General features: G+C 34.9%; 1 protein-coding gene across 8 annotated transcripts in view; it reads right to left on the bottom strand.

Moving 5' to 3' along the window:
* MYO16 (myosin XVI) overlaps positions 1-23,218 on the bottom strand; it is a 717,568-nt gene that overhangs the window by 603,910 nt on the left and 90,440 nt on the right. The window contains exon 1 of one of the 8 annotated variants that reach the window (XM_077158659.1): positions 6,998-7,228. The exons of the other annotated variants lie outside the window; for them this stretch is intronic. The gene's annotated coding sequence lies outside the window, so the exon portion shown is untranslated. Of the gene's footprint in view, positions 1-6,997; positions 7,229-23,218 lie in introns of those variants that run through there. 8 annotated transcript variants of the gene reach the window in all.

The following is a 23,218-nucleotide window of genomic DNA, read 5'->3' as shown; positions in this document are numbered from 1 at the left end:
CTTTGTCAGGAAACTAATAGGGCAACTTACACAATGGGAGACAATGTTTGGGAACCACTTATCAGATAAGGGTTTGGTGTCCAGAATATATAAAGAGATTCTTCAACTCAACAACAAAATGACAAACAACCCAATTATAAAAATGGGCAAAAGACATGAACAGACATTCCTCAGAAGAGGAAATACAAATGACTAATGGCACATGAGAATATGCTCACCTTTCGTGGCTATTTGGGAAATGCAAATCAAAACCACAATACAATATCACCCCACACCCACCAGAATGACCATTATCAAAAAAAAAAACAAAAAACAGAAATTGACAAGTACTAGAGAGGATATGAAGAAAGAGGCACAGTTATCCACTGTTGGTGGAAATGTAAAATGGTACAACCACTCTGGAAGGCAGTTTTGCAGTTTCTCAAGAAGCTAAGTATAGAATTGCCATATGATCCAGCAATCCCATTAGTAGGTATATATTCAGAGGAACTGAAGGTAAGGACACAAACAGACATTTGCACAGTGTTGTCTATAGCAGCATTATTTATGATTGCCAAGAGATGAAAACAGCCCAAATGTCCATTAACAGATGAATGGTTAAACAAGCTGTGGAATACTACACAGATGTAAGACAGAAGAAAGTCATGAAGCATGTAACAATGTGGATGAACCTTGAGGACATTATGCTGAGTAAACTTCGCCAGAAACAAAATGACAAATACTGTGTGGTCTCATTAATATGAGCTAACATTAATGAGTGAACTTTGAGAGTTGACATTAAGAACACAGGTTACCAGGAGATAGAAATAGGATAGAGATTGGGCATTTGGTGCTGAAGGAATATAGAGTGTACAACAGGACTGACTGTAAAAATTCAGAAATGCATAGCACAATACTACCTGATTGTAGTACAATAATAAAAGTACACCGAGTGAAACTGAGTGTGAGTCTAGTTGAAGGAGAAGGGGTTGGGGCACATATGAAAGCAGAAAGAAAGACAGAGGATAAAGACTGAGATGGTATAGCTAAGAAACAACTAGACAAGGATGTTGATTAAATGTACAAATATAAAAACATTTTTGCATGAGGGAGAACACATGAACATCAACATTGCAAAGCACTGAAAATGGATGGTATACGTGAAAAAGCACAATCAATGCAAGCAAGGGTCTGTGGTCAGAAGTAATATTGTAATATGCTTCCACTGAATGTAACAAAGGTGTTAGGCCAAAAGTAATTGCCAACAAGGGGGAAGTTTGGGGGAGGGTTATGATTCCACGTGGAAGGAAAGAAAATTTCTTCATATAGATTATGGTGGCAAAGGCAGGTCTATTTACTTAGGTTGGATTGTATGATGTATCAATAAAATTGTTTAAAAATGAACAGAGAGAAACATATACTAGAGAAAATGTGGAGAAAGAGATGTACCTATTCACTGGTAGGGAAGCTGCGAGGTGCACCCCCCTCTGGAGGATAGCATGGTGGTTCCACAGGAGGCTAATGGTGGGGTTGCATATTAGCCTGCAATCCTATTGCTAGGTATATATTTGGAGGAAATAAGAGTGGGGACATAAATGGACACTTTCCCACTGGCATTTATGGTTGCAGTGTTAGATTTGCAATGGATGGAGGTGGCTTAAGGGTACAATGACTGAAGAATAGAAGGGGGAACTGTAGGGTTTATATTTAATAGACTACTAAGTGACTGTAAGAAGGAATGAATTTGTGAAGTATGCAACTAGGTGAATGAACCTTAAGGATAGTATGTTGAATAAAATGTCAGAAACAAAAAAGACAAACAGTATCAGGCATTATGCATATGGATTAACCATAATATACAAACTCAGAGAATGGAAGTTGAGAGCATGGGTTATCAGGTTGGGGTCTATTGTAAAGGTTTCCAGATTGCAAGTTCTTATGGCAGTCACATGTATTTAGGAATTGTGATATTTCTATATTCGAGAGAAACTGAGCTATTTGTATATAACCTAATCATTCCCTGAAACCTCAGTTATTATGTGATACCTGAGACTCTGAAGTAGAGCACTGAAGCTATGAAAGTCAGCATTACCCCATACAACAACTGTTAAAAAAGCTGATCAGACTTTGTTTAGAGGTATGAATGAAGTTGATCTGCATAGCACTAAGGTACATCAGGATACAGGGTAACGGATGATATAGCCCATATTTTCAAGCTTCAACCTCTGTGTAAGATCAAAGGGAAAGAGGTTTATTTGGTGCAAAATTTATATTTCTGGTAGCACATTATCTAATTTAACTTGTATGGTCATTGTAATTGAACACAATAATTACATGGAATCCTGCATATGGTGTAAGAGCTTCTTGGTTTGTATAGGTTAGTGTGATGCCCTGATATATACCAGAGTAATCTGGGCAGAGAAGAAAAATGTATTTGCAAAGTTCCCTTGGGGGACTGCAGAGAAAGGAAGAAATATTAAACTTCCCTATCTGGGGAATTTGTGATATTCTCACAAGCACTGGGGACAATCAATTCAATAGCCTGAACCCTCAATCTTGAGTCTCGCTCCTGTGAAGCTTATTCATGCAGAGGAGAGGTTAAGCCTACTTCTAATTATGCCTAAGTCACCCTCAGAGAACTTCTCTGTTGCTCAGATGTGGCCTCTCTATCTACGCCAATTAAGCAAGTGAACTCACTGACTTCTCTCCTATATGGGGCATGACTCCCAGGGGTATAAACCTGCCTGGAAAAATGGGACAGAACTCCAGGATGAGCCAGGACCCAGCATCCTGGGATTGAGAAAACCTCCTTAACCAAAAGGGTTAAGAGAGGAATGAGACAAAATAAATTTTCAGTGGCTGAGAGCTTTCAAACAGTCAAGAGGTTATCCTGGAGGAATTATATAATTCCTATGAATTATATAAATATCCATTTTAGTTTATGGTGTAGTGGAGTGGATAGAGGGAAGTACCTGAAACTGTTGTGGTGTGTTCCAGTAGCCGTGTCATTGAAGATGATTGTATAACAATACAGCTTTTACAATGTGAGTGTGATTGTGATAACCTTGTGTGTGATGCTCATTTTATCCAGGTTATGGACAGATGAGTAGAAAAATAAGGATGAAAATAAGCAAGTAATAGGTGTGTAGATAAAAGGTAAAAATTGGGTAGATTGAAATAGTAGTGGACAATGAGAGGGAGGAGCATGGGATGTATGGATTTTTTTCTTTTTTTTTTTAATTTCTTTTTCTGTAGTGATGCAAATGTTCTAAAAATGATCATGGTGATGAACACACAACTATGTGATGATATTGTGAAGCACTGATTGTACACCATGTATGGACTTTATGTGTATGAAGATTTCTCAATAAAAATATTTTTTAAAAAATCATAAAAAGTCTATTATTCAGTTTAAAGCTTTTAGGATGTGCACCAACAAAGGAAAAAAGGTGCACTGAATGGAGCCAGACATTCCCAATTATTGCTGACCTGTCTGGCAGAAGGTGACCTTTTTTATACGGATTTTATGGGGTCAAACACCCTATAGTCTGAGTTCAAAGTCATACAAGTGACACTCAAGTAAAAAGGAAATGGAAAAGCATAGCTTTCTTTCCTCCTCCACATTGCTTTCTGTAAAAGAGAAAAATGTATCAACCTGACGGCAATTGTGTCACTGATAGCATCCCAGCAGTCAAAAAAAAACACCTCTTTTTAATAAGTGGACCTTCTGGAAAAATAAAGTTGAGAACATTGATTTACTTATTTTTAAAAAATAGATGACATAGCGGTTGCTAAGTTTCAACATATTTTCACTTCAAAGTACTAGAATTTCTCTGGCAACTCAAATAGTCCAGTCATGACACTATGCTCAGTGTACCATTCTCCCTACTGCCCACATTTCATTTTTGTCAGTTTTGCTACATGATTCTCTCCTAAAGAGCCATTTTTAAATAGAGTAAATTTTACAGGAGTAAAATTATCTAAAGATGATTGATGGAACTTCACAAACTATTTTGAGTAAGTAAGAGTTGATAGTAGTAGTAGTAATACTAAAATGTTAGCAAAAGAAACATATTAGCCGCTTACTAGGTGCTAAACACTATGCTATGCAACTTGCATGCATTATGTTATTTGATGATCACAACTCTGTAAAATAGACAATATACACAATGGAACACATTGCTTGATTCAAATGCTGACGCTTAGAGAGATTCAGAAAATTAAGTAATGTCAAGTGATGAGTATAACATCAGTAAGAAAATTAAGCATTGTCAAACTACAAATCCAGTTCTGTCTTGCATTATCAGGAACTGTTGAAAAACTTTTGTTTATCAATTTCCTTCCATCTCACATTCTTCCAAGACAATATTTCCAAAATATTTGCATGGGGATCAGAGTAAAAGAAAACGTAATCTTGTAAATCAAGGATTGGAATAATTAACAGTGGTTGGAACAGTACTAACTTTATTCAGTTGAATAATTTTGCTTGCAAAAATAGGCCCCAGGTTGTATCTAGATAGAGAGGACTATGCAAATGGACGGGTAAATGGTTATACTTAAAATTGAGATAATTTCCCCAAACTTTGAGTAAAAGTCTGCTATTATTACAAATGCCTTGTGTGAATGGATTTCCTTTTTACTTTTGTTTTTTCGCAAGTATGAGTGAGTGAACATCAAAGAATCATCTTTAAAATCTCCTAATACAGAACAGGGAAACCATAGTTTTTTGAGATCATAGCAATTTGTGCTAATTGGTCAAAGGAGGAGTCTTGAGCCTAAAAGAGCCAGAAAAAGTTTAGCTCCCTGTGTAACTCACAGAAGTAATTCACAAAAATCTCAAGGAAAGCACAAGATATTTTTACATATGTCATTAAGTGGAGTTTAAGCTAATTTTACTCATTCACTTTTTCCAAACAAATAATTTACTTAGCAGTATGTGCTCAATGCTTCTCTGTCTTATACCTGTGTCTTAGATATAAATGGCACTGTGACCTCCAACTGATACTTTGATTATAAATTAATAGGCTTAAAATGAAAATTAATAGACTTAATTAATACAAATTAATAGCCTTAACCATTGATGCTGTCCCAAAATATTTGCAAAAAACAAATGCCTACACGAGAAAAAACAAATGCCTACATGAGAACAAGTATTCTCTGTATACCACAGAGAATTTGGGTCAATATTTCTATTGTTCACATACAGTTTTCCTACAAGGTCTCAAAGCAGTGGACAGGTCAAGCTAGCAAATGTGTTTTATGATTCAATGAGGAAAAGTAGTGTGAATAAGGCTCATAAGTGTCTCTTCAGACCATATAAGAAATCCACAGGTGGCTTATACGTTCTCATCTCTTTCACCTATAAAACCTTTTTGTTTTGTTATGGAAACAGCAGCCTCAGCAACAGAAAATGGCTTCTTTCAACTCACATTTGGTAGGGTTAAACAACAAACAAATGAAATTAAAATATCTCAAAATATTTTCTTCCAATCTTGGAAATGTAATCACTTTGAGTTTTTTATGTAAACTCAGAATTTAATAAAAAATATATGAGAATTGCCAAAAGTATTTATAGAGGAAAATAAAATATTTCCAGACCAATTTATACAAATTATTTCCGTGTTAAAGATGAGAAATCTAACATTGGAGTAAACCAAAGTTATTTGTATTTTATTAGCATTCATTTAAAAATGTCACAACTCTCAGGAAACTCTAAACATGCTCTAAAGTCTCCAAGAGGATGGGTAGAATCCCAGCCTAAATTTAATAAAAACAAACACACACACACACAAACACACATGCAGTCGCTATTGTTTACTTTGTAAAAAGCTACAAAATCATACAATGTTGCCACTAGAATATAAATTCCTTGAAGTTAGGGAATTTCATCTCATTTGTTTTTTGCCCCATGACATAGTGTCTGAGTCAGATAGCCAATATTTGAAAAATACATAAATGAAAGGATTACTATATTGATCACTGCCCACCATTCTCATTTATCTCACTAATACAGCTATCTCCAAAATGCTAATGACTTGAGTAAATTTGCAGGATTTTCAGAGGTGGAGCACCTGTGTCCCTGGCCTAAGGAAATGACCGTGGACTTTTCAAAAGCAGAATCCACTTTAAAGTGACTTCTTGGTTATGATAACAAGCCCGTAAAGAAGGAAAAGTAATCTTCTTTACCAGGTGTTCTTATTCCTAAAGTAATTTAAATAATCATAAGAACAAACATAATATTGACTCTAATTAACACAGTGTCTGCATATAGGAAGTGTTAATAAATGGTGGCTATTATTTTTGTAGTCATTGTCAAGTGTAAAAAAGTCAAGCAATCTACTTTTTTTTTTTGAATTTGTGTTCATGAAGATTATATTTTAGTCAGGGGAAAAACTGAACATAAGTAGTAAGTAAAGAGACAAAAATCTTAGATAGTTTTTCATGTTATGAAATAACATAGAGCAATCTACTTTTGAAAAAGGATTTCATAAATAAACTGATCCTACAAAAATGCATCATATTTGTAAAAAAAAAAAGAAAAACACGTACAGCCATAAGCTGTGTTATATACACTATAGGAACATTTCAAATGTATGTTTATGGGCTCTGGAAAATTAAAAAAAAAAACTATTTTCTCCTATGAACTTCAACTTTAGGTCAAATATAAAAATTTGCTAAAGCAAATATAACTCAGAAAATCAATTTTTGTCTGTCTTTCAGAAATGCACCAGCATGAATCTTTTTATGTATAATTCACTCAGGAAGACTTAGAAATAGATTTTTTTTCAGTTCTAATTAGAGCCAACATTTTAAAAAGAATACTTGCATTAGACTGAATTGTGCCTATCAAAAACCCAAACAAACACAGCACAAAAGAAAGAATTTTATACTGAACTACATACATTTTAAAGTTAAAATAAGGGGATTAAACTTTGCTTGTAGAAATTACAGGGTTAACTCTGCAGGGCTTTTCCCTCCTCTTTTGAAAGGAAGACTGAAATAGGGCTGACCCACTTACCACAGTGGGGATGAGAGAATCCATCCAGAAGGGAAATACAACCTTTGGAAGTCTCTCCTCCTCTGGGGGCCAATTCCTGTTAAGTCAAAGCCAGACTTGAAAAAAAAAAAAAGTCATTCAAGAAAACAAAGACGCTCAGGTTGACCTAAAGGCAGTTCCAAATTCAGCAACACAGCAGTTGTTTTGGTACCATAATGCGGCTCTTTAATTAAACAAGAAGGGAAGTTCTAAGCCCTGCACAAGGTAGGAAAAAAATTAAAGGCTTGAATTTGTAAAGGACTCTGACTTGTGAGCTACTTTTTATCTGTGGAAACACACAAAATAGCAAGCATGGTGGACATCAATATCAATACAATAAACAAAGTTAAAAGTTTACCAGTAGGATGTGCCATGCAGAATGCTTTTCGGCTGGTGCGGGGGCAGGGTGGGGGGAAGAGGAGGTGTGACAATCAGCAACTTTATTTAGTTGAGGAATCAAAGGCTGCTTAGGGCCAAGTCCTTGTTTTGTGTCAAAACATTCTCCAGGAGGTGGAGAGGGGATTTGACAGCACAGCGATTAGAGAGCCAGAAGCTGGCTGAGCATGTGTGGGGGGCAGCCATTCGGGGTTATTAGAGATTGGATTAGACTGCTACTAAAAAAATGTCACCATCTCAACCACAATGATTATTAAAACCACTTAAGAATGGAACTATATCTAATATTTAGAACCATTCCTGAAGCAATTATTTTTTCCTTAATTCAAGGGAAAATATTTGTTAGGCTCCTTCTAACACATATCAGAATCAGACTTTTTCTTAGTCTTGTTGGGAGTGGGTTGATTTGGCCTGATTCCATCAGTCCATTCCATTTTATTGCTTGAACTAATTAAGTCTAATACTATGAGAAACTAAAACAAATGCAATAAAACCATTGTGGACTAAAATTTCAGACTAAGATAGTCTATGTTTCTGTCTGGTCATTGAAAGTAATAAATATCCATAAGAAAAACTATTAGAACTAACTAAGAAAAGAAAGGAAATGTAAAAGGAAAACAAATTTCCAAGAGAAGTCAATATTTTTACATTTTCATTTCAGAATTATTCAAGCACTCAAAATGTCCATGACATATACAGAATGAATATATTTAAGAGTTCAGAGTCAGGAATGGAATAAATTAATTCTTGATACATACTTTCCAGAATTCACTGTGACTTACTTTTCAGCAAAAGCAACCCCTAAAGAAGCAAGAAAAATTCTTCTCCCTTAACTGCTATGAATTATAACAACATCACAGAAATTACATTTTAGAAGAGTGCTCAGTAATTATTGAGGTTCAAACTCCTTCCCTATCCAGCCTTTGCCTGAATATTCCTGGGGGGCTTATGACTCTCAAACATCAAGTAGGCTCTGATACAAGACATATTATTTTCTCAGCAACACAGGGCTGATGGGTTCCAAGAGAACTAATCTACCTGTACAGACATTCTCTGTGTGGAAACAGGTGCTCCAGGTGTAGAGTTCCAGAGGTCTCTGCTAAAATGTGCAGCCCCAGAAGGACAGGTAAAGGGAAATTCAACTACAAACAAACTGCAATCAATCCTCCAGTGACTGCATTCCAAAACATTTGTTAGAAGATGGCAGAACTCTGGCTGGCAAGAGCTAGAATAAACCAGCTGAAGATTCAATTAGTTTAATTAATTAGAAAGAGAGAGAAACAAGCACATAAAAAGTTGGGAGAGAGTGTCAGTGCCCTACAGAAAAAGACTCCCCAGGAATACACCTTAAGTTGTACAGTTTGAATTGTAACTTATTGCAGTCAGGGAAAACACACGCCATGGAGAGTTGTGGGGCTTCTCAGCCCCACATAGAATTTGGGCTGGTGTTAGGTACTTTTGGAATGGGTTCGAGGAAGCAGGGTTCTCCTCTGGCCATCAGGAAACTGGGCTAATTCTATGACTGAATATTTTAATAAATCTTATCTTTAAGGAGGGAAGACTAGTGCAAGGATAAAGCTCTAATTGGTCAAGAAGCAGTTGTTACTCATATTTTCAGTGTGGAGGATGCTTGTGTAGTCTGGATAATATTCATGTCCGTCTGTATTCATACATATTATGGAGTCACTTCGGTTTTTCCTGACCTATCCTGGACATGGAGTGACCTTGTCTGATGATGATGCTCAGTAAAATTATTTACATTCAGAAGAAGAATACCACAGACTACTTGTGAGTGTCCGGTGGTTCATTCCTGGATAAATGTAGATATTATGAGTATGCTGAAGGATCGCTCTACTGGACAGTATCCTTGAGAGATGCTAGAGTCTAGAAGATAGAATTCTAAGATGAACTGAAGAAGTGTGACAGGAGTTGAGAAGCCTGACCTTGCAGGTGGGTGGATTTAGTGGATATATATGTAAGGATCTGAGGAAGGCAGAAGACAGAAGGGGTAAGGCTGGAGTTATCAACTCCTTCACCTGCTAGTTAAATTCAGTTTTATATGGTAACAACTTCCCAATAACTCAGGTCAAAAAAACAGCCTCCATGAGAGCCATAGTCTTCATTTCCCATTGATAAAATAAACATGAAAAGTATTTTTCTGTAAGACTTCACATTGTAAAGAATAGATTGTACCATTCTGTCATAAATGGTATCTTGGGCATGTCTTTGGTGTATGTCAAGGAAACTCTGCAGTTTCTAGAAAAGTTTAATGCTCATCCGTGGAGCTCTCCCACCAAGGAAATTATTCCCTTAGTCCTTTAATAGGACTCTCTGTTCTGTCCAATTAACCCAACCCCAGCATTTCTTTTGAAGCTTTTATATCAAACTAGCGTAGATACACATATTTAGTCTTAAATTACTCTAGAAATTTTCCTTGCATATTTTAGTTAATTTTTATCCCCCTAGGTGTTTTGTTATGTTCATACTAAATAACTACTAGCAAAATTTCCCTTAGTATGAGCAGCTGTCAATTCATTTCTTAAGTATTATATACATCCCCATTAATTACTCTTCACTGACACATAAGCTTCAAGAAAGAAAATTACCCTCTTAAACAACAACAAAATGATAGTACACGTGTAAATTTCCTTATGTTACATGGTGAAAGATATACTCTATCTCCAGCCATGCCAACTGGAACTAGCAACAGAGTTATCATCAAACTTGTTCATCTTAAACACAGATGTGTAGAGAGAGGGGGTACTTATTTTGTAATTTCCTTTTTTTTTTTTTTTTTTTGGCGGGAGGTATATATTTTGAATAAACAGTAATTTTTTTTCTGAAAGAAGGACAATAGCCTACCAATTCTAAGAAAATAACAAGCATATTAAAATATGATTTTTCTCTGTCCCAATCCAGATGGCAGAGCAAAGTGGTTAAAGGCTTCATCTCCCACAGAAGCTTTGAACAACTGGCAGAAACATCCTTTCCAAAGCTCCAGAAAACAGTTAAAGGACTGCAGTAACAGGGTGAATACTGGATCAAGAAAAGGGCTAAAAAAAAAAGCAGCGGGGTTGCATGACACCCTGGCTTTTCTCTCCCACTGATGGAGTAGGACACACTCCCAGTGAATTTACCTGGCCCCAGCACCAGAGGGAGCAGAACACTCTTGTGCACATACTGGAGGCTTGTATGTCTGGCCCAGTCTGTCTGGTAACGGCTTGAGGGGCTCACCATCCCACCACTTGCCGTGCATGTAGAAGGCAGTTCACTGAGCTCTCCTACAGAAAGCTGTGGGAGAGCAGTCAAGTCTTGGTAGCTATAGGACATCCAGCGCAGAATACAGGACCACGCAGAAACTGCTTCCAAGGGACATTTGTATCTGTGTAAATGAGAGAATTTCTAGGGCCATGTGCACATGCCCAAGACAAGATGCATGTGCAGAAAGGATCACAGACGGTCCTGTGATTTGGCCTGAGCTATTCTCCAAACTCATAGAATGGATAAGCCCTGAAGGAGAGCACTTGCACAGGTCAATCTGCAAAAATTGGGAAAGGTGTTTCTTCTTCCTTCCTTTTCCTTCTTCCTTCCTTTCCTCCACCTCTTCTCCTTCTTCCTCCTCCTCCTCCTACTATTCCTTCTCCTCCTTCTCCTTTTTGGTTAGCTCCTAGCATTCAAGGAATGCTTTCATAACACTAGCTGGATACAAGCATAAGGAAAAAATGCTCGTTTAAACTCCCGCAATATCATACTAAAATATTAAAATATCCGGGTTTTAACAAAGTATTACAAATCATAGAAAGAAACAGGAAGCAATTGTCAAAGCAAAGGAAAAGATTAAAGCATTAGAGGAAGACCCCATCTAGGGCAGACCAGAAAAAGAATAAAAAAACAAAAAGGTCCTATTTTGAAAATTATGAACATAAGCAAACAGAACCAAAGAAGACCATAGTAATCAAAGCGTCAAAATTCCCTAGGGGGTTCAATAGCAGATTACAGCTGGCAGAAGAAGGAAGCAATGAAATAAGATCAGAAAATTGAAATATTCAGTCTGAGGGACAGAAAGGAAAAGGTTGAAAAAAAGTAAACAGAGCCCTCTGAGAAACCTGTGGGTCACCATTAGGTGTACTAAAAGATGCATGATGGGAGTCCCATAAGGAAAAGAAAGAGAGAAAGGGGAAGGGAGAATATTCAAAGAAATAATGACTGAAAACTTTCCAAATTTAGCAAAAGACACGATATACCCCTCCAAGATACTCAACGAACTGCAAAACAGGGTGAGTCCAAATAGACCCATGCAGCAGCACATTATAATCAAACGGCTGATTGCCAATGATAGAGAGACTTGTTCTTAGGAAATGTACATGGCAGTAAGAAGTGCTCAAGGAGTATGCCATATACAACCTACACTCAAATATTCAGAAAATGGATAGATAAAGGTATAGAATGGCACAGCAAATGTGACAAAATGTTAAAATTGGTGGACTTTAATATCTGGGGAATGGGGGTTGGTGTCAGCTAGAGTTCTCTGTATGGTGTCTGTGCTATTTTTGCAAATGTCCTGTAAGTTTGAAAGTATTTCAAAATTAAAAGTTAAAAAAACAATATTATCTTTTCACATCAGTATACTTAATTTCTTTATTGGAGAACAAACTTTTGCTCCCAAATCCTCATGAAAATGACTCCACACTGGTACCAAAGCATACAAGATAGCTATGAATTATAGGTTATTATGTATATAGTAGATATATATAATATTCTAGATAGATAAATATAGATAGAAATTTATATATGCACACATACACAAACACGATGTGCTCCTATAAAATTTTCTTATCCTATGTCTTAAACACTGAATAAATATCTTCTTTTTCATTTTTTTATTCAATTGCTTCTATTCATAGAGTACAAATATTGGCAGGTTGGTTGCTTTCCTTCAGAGCTAGAAAATTTCTAGTGAGTATACCAGAAAAGAAGACAGGATAAACTCTTTATTTTCTTCTCCACACTCAGAGCCATGTTATATTCAGTCAGGACCTTTTCCAAATTTGTTAGAAAAAGACAGAATCAAGGGCCAAATAAAAGCCTATTTAACTTCTTTTTATTTGAAACTTCAAAGTAGGTCATTTACACAGTGAAAAGGACAAGGAAGAAAAAAGTGAAAACTGTTAACATAAAACCTAAGAATCAACAACAGTAAAACATAAATACAAATACTTATTTTTTCCTAAAGCACATTGTCCAGTATTGTCATGAAAAATAAGTAATGAAATTAATCTTTTTATGTTGACTTCCAATCATTAGGAAAGGCTATTGACAGCTAATAATGAAAAAGAAAAAAAGTAGTCTAACACTCAAAATAAAAGAACTGAGATATTAACCATTTATGAATCTGGAAACCAGATATGAAACAAACGAATCAATATTTCTTTTTGAACTCAATTTTCAACTAAATTTTCAAGGTGATATTGCATATTCTTCCTGATGTTTAAGCCAAATTTCTGGTCTTAAAACCAATTTCATATTCTGGAAAACTACAGCTCTTACCTTTAAAATTATTTCCCAGGGTAGTTTAGTGGTTAGAATGCCCACCTTTCATGTAGGAGACCCGGGTTCGATTCCCGGACCATGCAACCAAAAAAAAAAAAAAAAAAAAATTATTTCCCTGGCTCTAGTAAAAAAGCCCAAGCTTTGGTGTGGTTCTTTATCTCCTAGAAGCAACAGTCACCTGGGAATGTTGTTGAAATGCAAATCTGGAGTCAGCGGCTCTGGTGAAGGACCTGAGACTACATTCTCACAGGTTCCCAAATAATGCTAATGATGCTGGTCCTTGAACTGCAAGGGCCTAGAGAGCAAATTAAAAATACAGAAACCCATGACCCACACCAAGAGATTTGGTTTACGTGCATATGTGGGAGAGACTGTATCTCTTCATGTTTAATAAATTCAACAAATGAGCATAACAAAGTTTGGGATTCACTGAGATGGTGGTTCTCAGCACTGGAAGCACATTTAACAATACCTAGGGAACTTTCAAAATCCCTCCAATGCTGGATTCCAACCAGACCAATTAAATCACAATTTCTTGGGTTTACTACTCTTTAAAAGCTGCTTAGGATAATCTAGTACAGAGCAAGGTTGAGAAACACCACACAAGTCTCATTTTCATAGCTCTTGGGAAAAATGTGTAATGTTTTTGAAATGGCATACCTTTTCTTATTATTTAGGAACTAACCTTGCACCCCCGGGATTATCTTTTTTTTTATAATGGCCTTTGAGAACCCAAAAAGTTTTGATTCACGTGATTATAAGTATTTGATAATTAAAATGAAATGGGCATTATATGGATTATGAAATGTGTATGCCTATGTATAATAATTATTGACATTTATAAACAAATACAGGTAAAAGGTTAAAGAAGAAATGGCATACAAGAGAATAAAACTGAAAGGTCAGGAATTCAACACATATGGTCAGACCTGGAACACTAGAAAACAATTTGAAATGGTTAAGTGAGTAATATTTTGAGTCTCTTTTTGGAGTAAAGAAAAATTCAGGTCTACATTTTCTTTTTGTTAACATGATTACTGGCTAAGCAGTTTCACAAAATACAAGTCATAATAAATTTCTGCGTATTTATTACAAGATGGTGTAAGGTAAAAAGCTAAAGGAATATTATAACCCAGGAGAAAATAAATATTACATTAATGGAAAAAAAATCTAGTAAAGTTGAGAAATACAACATAATAAAATGTGAGCAATAAAATACTAAAGTAGAAATATATTAAAATTTAATAAACATTTTAATAATAAATCATACAATTGGTTCAATAGGAAAGGGTAAGGACACACTTTTTTGTAGGACTATGACATAATTTTTCATCCAAATCAGGACCCTTAAGTAAAGAAGTTGCTATTAATAATTATGCAAGGATAATAATTAAAAACAGGGACTCTCCCTGCAAACTGCACTGTATGACTGCTCTTAATTCTATTCTACTCTACAATTGCTCCTGATTCAGCTTTGCCTGTGCCTTTGCGTTAGCCCCGGAAAAGCCCTTCTAAAGTATTTTCCAAGATCAAATATGAAAGAGTGCATATTTACTCAACAACTATTCCAAAACTTTGCAACATCAAAGCCAAAAAACCTGCATCATTCTATCAGTAAGAACAGGCTAAATTGCACTGCAGTAAAAAAATAAAATAATATAACAATAAAAATTAAAATTCCCAAATCTCACCTGCTGAAAAAAAGGAAAGTTTGCCTTCCATGGTGCATGTTCACCACGGGTCAGCAAGAGTTCTCTGTTCATCAGACCCTTAACCACTGTGCCAGAGGGAGAAGAAAGTGTACTAAAGGTTCCACACTGACAATGAAGTGACCTGCCCTGAGAAGGACACTACACATTCTCTCACATCCCACTGGCTAAAACTAATCAGATAGCATCACCCAGACACAAAAGCATAGAAAGTGTAGTCCTACTTTATGTCTGGAAGGGGATAAAATGGAAATGTCTGCATATTTGTAATGAGCATCATATTAATGACCATCATAAAAATATCTTCAAAACTCAACATCTTCTTGAGCCTTACTCTTATTATAATAACATTTCTTGGTATGCATTACTTTTTTCTTTTAGGGGTATGAGATCTACTATCTTTCTCTCTATTCTTTTCCTTTTGATTTTTATCTTGCTTTTCATTGTCTATATAACTCTAAAAAGTCTGTTGGCTACTGCTACAAAATGTGTCACAACAAACCATATTTTACATATGCCATCTTCTATACTACCTCTTCTACTTTAGACTTAGCAAGCAGTGATGCATGTTGTTGCACAGTCTCTGTGATTAGTACAGCCTGCAAAATAGACACATCTGTCAAAGTACAGATAAGGAAAACTCCCCTTTCCTTAACAGGAGAACTGGTGATGGTAACACATTGGTCAGCATTCCTTTCAAGACATGGAAGTTTAAGTAGTTTGTATTTAATACTCTGAGGAGCAGAGGGCACGTGAAAAATTCCATATACAGGATTATCCTTACTATGTAAACTCAGTATATGTGCACAATACTTAACTTCTGAGCAAATAAGTTAAGGCACTACATCGATATTTTAAACATTGCTATACCTGAGCGATGCCATCAGAGGCATTTTTTTTTATTTTATTTTTTAGGATTTTTTGTTTCCCAGATGTCTAAATAGACTTGTATAACATTTATAAACAGAAATAAAATGTTATCTTAGATACAAGGAAATTTGAGGGCTTCAGATTCTAGCTAAATTCAGATATATATGTCTTTCTTTGAGAAGGTCAACTTATGGAACAGATGTTAAAGTCTGTTCAGGGGCATACTAATACTTGAAGCTGTTTGTAGAACATCATTTGACGGCATGTAATAATAACCTGCTGTTTTAGAAGTTGGATTTAGGTGAGGTGGGAGGTCATTCCCATTAAAGCAGAATATTAACATGAACAAATTGGCAATATGCATGTGGCATTGTGTAGTGGACAAAGATTATATGTGAACCATTATTCTCAGTGGCATCAAAAATTAGCAAATGCTAACCTCATTTTATATTCCCTTATAAAGGGCAAATTTTAAAATCTTAATTTAACCCCTTTCCTAACCTTTTGACCATGGTATCTAAATATGTTGCTAAATCCTGCTATTCATTTCAAAATATAGAACATTTTGAAACAATTATTGACCTTTTAACATACTGTTTGCTAATTTAAAGTGGTAGAATGCCAGAGGTGCCCTGATGACTTGGAGTCCCTTACGTAGACCCCAATGCCTTAGATGTAAATTGTTATTACTGTCTTTGTTTTGTGTTTTCTTTTGGGGGGGGGGGTGGTCCTGGAATTGAACCCGGGTCTCCTGCATGGAAGGGGAGTATTCTACCAGTGAACCACCCATGCACACTCCCTCCTCAAATTGTTATTACATAAAGAAGAGAGGACTGATTATGTAGACGTTCGTTCTACTGAAAGAGAATATTTACCGTTTTATATTCACTTCTGGGGAGGCAGTTGAGAATTAGATTGCATGACTCCAAATTTCTACTTATTGTGTTTTCTTAGATAAATTACTTAATCTCTCACAGCTTCAGCCAGCCAAATGAAGCCTTTTTAATACTCAGTTCATTTTCAAGTAATGTTTAATTAAAATTTTATAGACAAAGAGAAAATGTTAAAAAAAAATTAGCTCTCAGGAGCTTTCTTAAGAAAAAAAAAGATTTTTTCTTCACGTTCAGTGTAAAATTATTTGGAAACCTTGTGTCGTTGTGTTAACCTTAATCTAGTCCAACTCTATGTATTGTTCTTTTATTCATCTATTATAAATTAGCATATGTGTCTAAGTATCTCTCCTTACTATATCTGGAAAGTACCAGTGTGTGTGCATGTGTGTGTCTGAGTGTACTGCAGTGTATTTTATGTACTACATATTTCGCATCTTTAAGTACGTAACTTCTTATAGTTCATAAATATATTATTTTAAAATAGTGCTTAATTGAGTACCTACACTGTGTCAGAATTCTAAAAACATTTCATATGCTAGCTTATTGAATCCTCAAATAATCTACCCATTTCAATTTACAGGCTGAGTCTTGGGGAGTTAAGATAATTTACTGAAAGTTAAGTATTATTATAAATAGCAACCAGATGACTGTTTCATCTTTCAGTTTATTATAATTTGGGAAATAATTATTTAGATTTTTATCTAAATATAAATCTAAGATCAAATAAATCTAATTAATGATAATTCTTATATTATCTTCCATCTCTTTGCTTATTACTCAGTTGAAATATGAGTAAGAGAAAATAAATATGATCTTACTTACAATTAAAAAACAAGCAGTGCTATAGTGCTAAAGTGGAAAAAACTCTTGACTCTCCTTATATACCTCTATTGGGTAAACTCTAAAACCAGAATTCAATTTATTATGACTTTTAATAAAGTAGCTTTTAAAAGACTAAATCTAAATCATGGGTGATAGGTATAAATAAGTCATAACTGTAACTCATGGAATTTTGTCCAAAGTCGCTTTGATAAAGTACATCCCATATCAACTAATATTTGATCAGAAATCATAGTCAATAGTTAGAACTTTATCCCTGTATATGTATTTAATACTGGGTCAAAAATTATTATAATGGAGAATGAATCTCCTTGCTAATTTTTAAGACTTTGATAATGTCTTCTCAATAGTATTTAATTTTTTAATTAAAATAAAGTAACAGTACATATATGATGTAAAAATCAAATTACTAACTAGTGTGATTCCATCTTTACATATAATGCTGATCTTATATATAAACATAATTATTTCTTAAAAAAAGCTGAATGAATAGGCATCGATAAGTTAACAGCTATTATTTTCTGCCTACTTAAGTTGAAAGCGGTTTTAATTCCTTCATTTTGCTTTGTTTCCCAAATTTTCTACAATGTGCCAATTTCTGTTGTATAGTTTTCAATAAATTATAGAGGAACACGAAATACAAAAACAAGTAAATTATTGCCCGTCATCTTTTCAACACTTTGTCAAAGGATCCATTTTCATGTCCTTACATCCCCTTTCATAGCCATTTAATGCAATAATGCACAGCATAATTCAATTAAAACAATTGTTCACCACAAAAAGATGACAAAAATAAAACATATCACATTCCTAACTATACAAAAATAATGGTATATCACAGGAATACAATATTCCAGACCCACTATTTATACTTGCGGCTTTCATACTTCTGAGATTTGAGAATCAAATCTTCAGTGGATTAAAATATTTAATAAGAGAATATTACAATTACGTGATCAGGGGAGCTTTACTGTCTCTTTCAGTACCCTCTGCATCAGAACACAAGGATTCCTACCAATAACGCCATCAACACTGTCAACTTGATGCATGAGCCCTTTATTCAGACCCAGAATGATTTACGGATGTGCTCCATAGAAGTAATCTTTATATTATATCCTGAGTACCTTCTTTGAGCTAAAGTAATAAGAGAATAAATATGCACAAAAGGAAACTCCTACATATATTCTTGATTAAAAAAACAGAAATGAAATTGGAAGTCACCCTTGCGCCTATCTTTTTATTTAAAATGTAATAGGAAAAGTGCACATGGAGTTACATTAATCTTCAAATATTATTTCATTTTGATAAAAAATATTCTTTAATATTCCAATATTTACTCAAAAATTTGGCATTTCTTGAGCCTAAAGTATCCATTTTAAGGTCAAATATTATAACCATATTGAAATTCAGTATTTTTCAAATGGTTTCCAGACATGATGCCATGTGACTCTCTCACTATCCCCCTGGGAGGACAAGAAAGACGGTAACATCTGTATCATTCTCCACCTGCTAGAACGGCTCATACACTTTCACATCCAGAAATCCCAAACCGCTCACAATGACCCCAGGTACCATAACGGTACTTCACTGCACACTTTCGTCTTCCTTTTGAATGAAAAAGTACTCAACTCCATTCCAGCACTCCTCACCTCCTCCACAGAGCACACTCATAGCCTCCATTTGGCTAACTCACACCCATCCCTCAAGATTCAGCTCAGTCTTCACACAAACAGGCAAGCCATCTCCAAAACAGAGCTCAGCAACACTCGTTAATTATCCCTCCTGTCTGCTTCGTGATATTTACATTACAAATTGAAATGTTTTGCTTACAAATATCTTCTTCCCCAGGTTGTAAGATTCTCAAGTTTAGGAAGTATGTCCATTTCAATTTTTATTTCCAGTATCTGTAAGAATGTTCATATGGTAAAGGTTAAACACATAAAAAATGAACTGGACAGAATTAAACCAAATTGAGGTGCAAGGACACATAGTAAGGAGATGGTTGAACGGTGTTCTATCACTGATTTTGATATATTCAACCCCATCACAATACCTCTACTGAATCTCAATTAATCAGAACCATTAAAAGAAGGTCCCCAAAAACAAACAATCATGATTAAACCTACTGGGGAATTTGAATTAATTTAAGTAAAAACATATTTTTAATTAGGAAAAATACAGGTCTTCTCCTTACTCCAAAACACCTTTAGTAGCACAAAGAAAAAACATTACTGAATGCCCAAAATACAGTCTTACAAAGGGAAACAAAGAGTATGTACTGGCTCCATAAACTTATAGAGAATGTTGGAAGAGTCTAAGAAGCTTCATTTGACACTAACAGTGCTGAGACAATTCACAATATTGCCTATGGCTTCCCTATCAGAAAGAACAGAGAAAGAGTAAACTCTAACAGCACTGTGATAAAAAGGTACTATATTCAAACAGTAAGAAAAAAAAGAAGAGTGGAGGTATACAGGCAGAAGAAAAACACACCTCGATAGTTGAAAACATCTTTGAACCAGAATTAGATAGTAATAGAGTTTGAAAATTTTGTTCAATTTATCTTGCATATTACATGTGTATATCATCTGCATATGGTTCAGGTTTCTGACAGTCAAAAAGAGTGTCAATCTGGAAGCTCTTACAATATTCACATTACTAGGATAGGGCTCTAGATTAAGAAATTCTGAATTTAGTAACACACATTTCATCTTTTTTGTAATATGGCTTTAGAGAATCATACATAATCTTAATAAGTTCTTGTATTTCTTTTCACTTGTCTAAAACAGGTACTGAGAAAGGATGCCCTAAAATGTTTACATTAACTGTATTAACTCATATGCATCCATATACCATTATGTATTCATCCAATATACTTAAAAGAAATGTAAGTAAAGTACCCCTTACATCCTCTGCCAGAAGGAAACATGCCTGCTAACATCTTACAGAACAACTAATGTATATTTATTTTCCGCAATATTCTGAGATTGTCTATACAGTCTAAAGGTTAACTATGTATAAATTATATTCTGGATTACTGAATTGTGCTCAAATAAATGACTACAATAGTGGAGGCTTTAATGTGCTTCTTTGTCACTGGAAGTCCCCTCCCCACCCATAAAACACTTCGCCCCGTGCCGGGGACGCCCTGGGCACATGTGGCAGCCACACACTTCTCCAGTTGACCCAGACACACTTCCCACCTGTAAAGACGTGTGCACAGGAGACTGCATTACCTTTATTCCCAAGCATGGATATAATAGTTGCACTTGTTGTGTTTATATAACTTAGTTAAGTAAACAGAGGAATTGAGTGCAAAAAGATAATTGTTACTATGAAAGCTTCGTTTGATGCTTTGTAAACACTTCAAGTCACTTAAGAATGCCGTCCAGTTAGAAGAGAAACAACTTGAACAGTTTGAGGGGGAATTAACAAAAGCTAGAAAGATTCTGCACTTAGATGTTCCCCACATGTCTTTCAGTTTTAGTTCAACCCGAAACATTTTAGAGTAGAAGTCACAAAATACGCTATATGTCGGTAATTCAGTGAAAAATGACAACAGGACTTCCAACCAGGGAATCTATATTCAGAAAAGTTCTACACAAAAATGTTAGTGTATACATTTACATTTACATGTTTTCAAAATAAAGTAAATAGATATATTTAAGACCTCTATTTATCTAATTTATGGCTATCTATTTTTGTTTCTTTTTATTCTTATCAACATCAGTCCTGATAGTATCAAAGAGAAGAATTTCTACTATGACTATAAAACCCTTAGGTAAAAGAAAATGTTAGTATATTTACATTCAATGTTTACACTTTAAAAATCAGTGCATTTGTGGTAATTCTTAAAATTAAAAATATCACTATATAAAGACAGAAAAATATTCTTCCAATGAATTGAATTCTTAATATACCAAGAAATATAAACACAGCTGTAATCATCTTCTTAAAGAATATATAGCAACATAAGCCATGCCATATCCATTACAATAAGCCATCTTTGAAATAATCAGTGAACTAGAGGTTTTTGAACTCTTATTGCATACGAAAGATTGCTGACTGTCATAAGGCATTATATGGAAGTAAACATCGTGCATGAAGTTTTGTGTTTAAATGGGCACATATAAACTTTTTTTCAAGACATATATTTTGATTTTAAAAACTACAATTTAGTTAAAAGACACTGGACAAGGGTGGGCCTGCCATGCTGGAGACCAGGTTTGATTCCCAGTGCCCGCCCATGCAAAAAAAGAAGAAGAAGAAAAAAAAAGAGACTGGACAAGTACAGCAAGAATAACTCGAAATAAGGAAGTATTTCAGTGTGTCCAAACTATATAACTTTTTATTTTTTTTTTTTCAATTTCTGGATGTGAGTGAACTATTGCAACTAGAGAAAAGGGCATTCCAAAGGTAAGAAATGGCATATGCCGCAAGCAGCCCCTGCAGAATTCTGGCAGGAATTAGCCTGTGATATGAGACAATGGCTTGGTGTGCACAAAGGATGCATGGTGGAAAACAGTAAAAGGCTAATGGGAGAAGTTCAGAGGAGGAGGAGAGTAAATACACATCTTAGGTGGTTGGCCAAGCTTATAAAAATCTAACTTTTTAATTAAAGTATTCCCTTTGTACCTTACAAATATTTTTCCCAATATTAAACACAGCTTTCTGCTGAAGTACATAAATAGTTACTTATTCTTTCTCAAAGGAAATAGAGAATAACATTACATCACCTATTCATTAGACTTTCTGGCCATTCTTTAAAAAGAGTCTTTTTCTTTCAAAGAATTAACTAGATTTCTATACAATATTCTCTTAGAATGTTTTTCTCATCCTTTACTCCTACTTAATTGTTCTCTTTTTCATAATTATCCATATCTCCTTTATATGGCTGGGCTAAAAATCAAGAATGCACGGTATGAAATACTTATAGCTGCTGACTATTTTTTTTTAAAATTTTTTTATTAATCAAAAAAAAGAAAAGAAATTAACACAACATTTAGAAATCATTCCATTCTACAAATGCACTCAGTAATTCTTAGTATCATCACATAGATGTATGATCATCATTTCTTAGTATATTTGCATCGATTTAGGAAAAGAACTAGCAACACAGCAGAAAAAAATATAGAATGTTAATATAGAGAAGAGAATTAAAATAATAATACTAATAATATATATATATATATAAAGGAAAAAGAAAAAAACAAAAACAAAAGATACAAACACACAAACAAACAAACAAAAAACCATATTTCAGGTGCAGCTTCATTCAGTGTTCCAACATAGTTACATTACACTTAGGTATTATTGTGCTGTCCATTTTTTAGTTTTTGTATCTAGTCCTGTTGCACAGTCTGTATCCCTTCAGCTCCAATTACCCATTATCTTACCCTGTTTCTAACTCCTGCTGGTCTCTGTTACCAATGATATATTCCAAGCTGATTCTCAAATGTCGGTTCACATCAGTGGGACCTTACAGTATTTGTCCTTTAGTTTTGGGCTAGACTCACTCAGCATAATGTTCTCTAGGTCCATCCATGTTATTACATGCTTCATAAGTTTAGTCTGTCTTAAAGCTGCATAATATTCCATCGTAGGTATACGCCACAGTTTGTTTAGCCACTCGTCTGTTGATGAACATTTTGGCTGTTTCCATCTCTTTGCAATTGTAGATAATGCTGCTATAAACACTGGTGTGCAAATGTCCGTCTGTGTCTTTGCCCTTAAGTCCCTTGAGTAGATACCTAGCAGTGGTATTGCTGGGTCGTAATCCATTCTGCCATTCTATGCCTTTTGATTGGGAAATTCAGTTCATTAACTTTTAGTATTATTACTGTTTGGATAATATTTTCCTCTACCATTTTGGCTTTTGTATTATATATATCATATCTGATTTTCCTTCTTTCTACACTTTACTCCATACCTCTCTCTTCTGTCTT

The sequence above is a fragment of the Tamandua tetradactyla genome, chromosome 4 (assembly GCF_023851605.1).
Source record: "Tamandua tetradactyla isolate mTamTet1 chromosome 4, mTamTet1.pri, whole genome shotgun sequence".
Lineage (NCBI taxonomy): Eukaryota > Metazoa > Chordata > Mammalia > Pilosa > Myrmecophagidae > Tamandua > Tamandua tetradactyla.
Note: the sequence above shows the minus strand (reverse complement) of the source record. Positions and strands in the feature narration are given on the sequence as shown.